We start from the raw sequence: 4,452 nt of genomic DNA, 5'->3' as shown, positions 1-4,452 counted from the left end.
GCTGTAAGCAGGTTTCTGGGGTTTAGTTTAGCTTCTATATTTGTTACAATGTTTCAAACTGCAAGCTCAGAGGCTGTCAAGGCAGGCAGGGAATGTTGTTTTCCTCCGTCACTGAAGCAAGCAAGCCTCATGTTAGTTTCAAGCTGCCTGGCTACCAGCCGCCATCTTGGCTGGCAGTTAATTTGCATATCGCCCTGATTAGCCAATGGGAAGGGTAGCGGTCGTACGCCAATTACCATGTTTCTCTTTTATTAGATAGGATTGGCAAACCTGAATGTACACTAATTACTTGACATTAGAACTAGTCTCTTTACTACAACCCAGTGATAATTATAAATTTGTAACATTCTTCAAGTTGTAAGGAGTTAAGGCATGGTGGTGATGATCCTATTTTGATGCTAAATATCTAAGTAAGTTGTAGCACAATCCACAATAAAGTCTTGAACTGCATGTCTCCAGGCTTCTCTCTTCCTTCTTAGTTTTTGTTCAACCTGATGGGCAAAACCCAGTGTTAATCTTTCCCTCTTAGTGTCCTTTGTGAAGAAGTGTTTTCTCTGTGGGACATCTTCTCTCACTACTTTACAGGCAGGTTCTTTTTTTCCCTCTCAGTAGTGAACACACTTTGCTGAGGGCCATGTCAAGTTTGTTTTATCTTCTTTGGGTATTTGAAGTTCTAGTAAAAAGACCAACTACCTAGAGGCATCACCTTCTCTGGTAGGGTACTGTGCTGCTTGCTTAGATGAATGAGGCCCATTTAAAAGCACTTTTAATGGGCTTCTCATGAAAAGATTCTTACAATATTAAAAGTTTAAAATGTTATTTTAAAATGTTCTTTTAAAAGTCATTAAAGTTTTATTTTTATCAGAGAAATATATGTCTGTGTTAAAAAATAAAACAAGACAGAATAGTTTTCAATAAATAAGTTTGTTTGCCTTCATTCCATCCTATTCCCAGTCCTACTCACTGGGGGTAATGAATTTATTTTAATTATTTATTTTTTAGGTTTTTTTTTTTTTGGATAATATTCTTAATTTTATTAAGGCAGCAAAAGAGACTGAAATGCAAAATCAATAGCAAGTGGGACAGTGCAGAGCTTGTATGAATCTCCCCACAGGGCCCGGGGACAGCCCTGAGGACAGTGTATTTGCCAGTGAAAAGACACTTCCACATCGTGGCTGTCTCCACCTACTCCTCCGCCACAGCTGCTCCTGCTCACTCTCAGCTGATGTTGCCTCGTGCCTCATTGAGAAAACAGAAGCAACGAGGAACTCCCACACCTTCACATCTTTCTTCTGCCAAATCTAAGGCCCGTTCTCTTACCTTCCCTCTGGTCACAGGGGATGAGAGACCCTGCTTCTCCTCTCCACTTGGGCTCTGTCCCAGCCCTTCCCAAGCACATTGCTCCTGCCCTTAGTGCCCCTTGCCAGCGGTGTCCTTTCCCCTCTGTACTGGATCACTCCAAGAGCAAGTGGATGTACCCTAGTGTAGCCCTTCTCAAGCATGAACGTGCTAGTTCTTCTGGTCATGACCTCTGTCATTCTAAATAATATCTATGCTTCTTCCTTTAGTTTTTATTTATGTTCATTAGAGAGTAGATACAGACATTCCCTGCATTCCTAAGGGTGAGAATTTATCTCCTTTGTACAACTCCTTCCTCTTTGCTTCTTTTTTCTTCTTTCCTTTTCTTCTAAGTTATGATTTTAAAAAATTCTGTTGGTTCTTCTAACTTCCCCTGACCTCCTCATATGTAACCATTGTTACTAGTTTAGTAAGTTGCCTAGTGCACTTTTAAAAAAATTCATTTTGAATTGAATGTAATTATAAAGGTTTGTTTTATTTTATAGTATAACAATGGGGTTATCCGTTATATATTTATATAGCTTGCTTTTCGGAAAGACTGATAATGTTTTAAATCTCTAGTTGCAATTAAACAAATTTCTTCCCCAAAACTGATTGAAATAAATATAGACTGAATTCTTTCCCTCAAGAGAGCTATGTTGGATGTCACGTGTCTGCTATCATTTCATAATTATCTGATAATCATTTTGTAATTTAGAATCTGACTTTTAATTAAATATCCCTCTTAAGCATTTTTCTCTTCCACAATAAATTAATTGCACAAATATTAGAAATTCTAGGCTACTTTAAGTCAGCACATTTCAAATTTTATTAGCCTTATAACAGGAGAAACTGAAGCTCAGAAATACTGTGGTTTTCCTGGATAATAAGCAGGTCCCGGGCAGAGCTCTGGGGCCTCCTGACACATGTGTAAGGAACTCTCTCAGCCAGGTAAAGCTTCCTTGCTCATTGAGAACCCCACAGCCCCAGAAGAGACAGTACTAATTACTAATAAACGTGAAATAGTCTTTCAACTTGAAGAAAGTAAACCTCATATAAGTAAAAGTAGAATAAAATGTATGAGAAATATATTTAGTAGCTCTAGGTATATACATGCACAGTTAAGAATTCTTACTATATAATAAGCAAAGATAGTCTGGCATATATGTGTAAATCAGTGGTTCTCAACCTTCCTAATGCCGCGACCCTTTAATACAGTTCCTCATGTTGGGGTGACCCCCAATTTCATTGTTACAAATTGAACATAATTAAAGAATAGTGATTAATCAGAAAAACAATATGTAATTATATATGTGTTTTCCGATGGTCTTAGGCGACCCCTGTGAAAGGATCGGTTGAATCCCAAAGGGGTCACGACCCACAGGTTGAGAACCGCTGGTGTAAATGCTTCTAGGAAGACTTTCCTGATGTCCCCCCTTCCTCCTTCCTCCCACACGTCCATTTCCTTTTCTACACTTTATTGTTGCGCTTTTGACTCTGAAGTGTAATTTGTTTACATGTGCATCTCTCTTCTTGGTATTAAATTCCTAGATTGTGGGAACTTTGTCTTATTCATGCCTGAACCCTAGCACTGTGGGTAGGCGTGGCTCACCAAGTGTTTCTTGAATGAACTGACACTTTCTATTGCAATGTTCAGTTCTTTAGATTTGACTGCAAGGATAACTAAATGTAGGCTGTGACAAATATTAATTGTATGCATAACCTTAGAGGGAGGAGATTTAAGTAGTTCCCATGACAACTATGAGATTAGACAGTAGAAAGCAAGCTAGGAAAGATCACATTTGTTTTTCCATATCTTTGAATTTGTGGACTGAAAACACCACAGTTTCAGAACTTGTGCAGGGAATAAGCACATCACTTAATGAAAGCATTTATTTGTGTTTTGGGATGAATCTCTCCTGCTAACTGGCTCTCCTCGCCTTGTTTATTTTAAAGGTTCAGAGTCATATGCTTTAGTAGCTATCTAGAATTTAACATTTAAAAATAAATAAATATTTTATTTACTTACTTATTTACAGTAACCACCTTCCAATAAATGGCAGTTTTCCATCTATGGTATTAGCATAAATTTTCCTTTCATGATAAATTAGTCTATGTTGTAGAGTGGGCAGATTTAAAGAAATATAATAAGTAACCGCTAGCACAAGAGGTACATGTACATGAGATTAATTGTGACAGTAGTATAAGTATCACATGATATCACTTATATGTGCAATTTAATGAACAAACTAAATTGAAAAACAAAATAGATCCTGAGACAGAAGCATGCAATAGACTAAGGTGCCTCAAAGGGAAGGGGAGCAGAGAGGGAAGAGATCAACCAAAGAACATATATGCATAACCCATCGATACAGAAAATAGTGGGGTGCAGGCTTGGGGAGGATATGGGAGTGGGTTGGAGGGGGGGGTCAATGGGGAAAAAAGAAGGATATCTGTAATACTTCCAACAACAAAGATAAATTTAAAAAAACACACACCAAATACCTGAAATTTGAAGCAAACTGAGTTACAGCATAAGGTTAGAGCTGGCTTCTGATTCTAGCAGCATATCAACCAAGGCCAAGTTTGTGCATCTGGAGAGTCTGAATCAGTAGGTTTGGTGTGACTCCTAAGTATGCTGCTGTGGAGAAACACTGGCCTAAGGTGAAGGTCAGTGTTTTCCGAGCCTCCTGTAGCTTTCGGAAGACTAGGGCTGGGAGGGGCAGGCCCTTGTTTGACTCTCGAAGATCATTCCCATCAGACTTGCCAAGAGCCTCACTTTGTTCACTCTCCTGTGTACTCTGGTTTGGTTTCTACTCATCTTAGCAATATAGCTCTTACATATTCAATAATGGTCTTCCATGAGACATTCATCAACACTCATCTTCCTCGGCCTTTCACTAGCTTTCAGTGTGTGTTGTCTCTTTACCATTTCTTACACAGTCTTTCCTTGGGTTCCAGGACACCCCGCTCTCCTGCTTGGCCTTTTGAGTCATGTGGTTTTAAGAAGGCTGCCAAGAGATAGACGTCGCCTTTGCAGGCGATTCTCATCTGTCAAGCCACCAAATCTTGAGTGTTCTCAAAGGCAGCTCCTGGGCTTTTGTTTTACTCTGG

The sequence above is a fragment of the Myotis davidii genome, unplaced genomic scaffold (genome assembly GCF_000327345.1).
Source record: "Myotis davidii unplaced genomic scaffold, ASM32734v1 scaffold130, whole genome shotgun sequence".
Lineage (NCBI taxonomy): Eukaryota > Metazoa > Chordata > Mammalia > Chiroptera > Vespertilionidae > Myotis > Myotis davidii.
The sequence above is the reverse complement of the archived record's forward strand: the minus strand, read 5'-3'. Positions refer to the sequence as shown.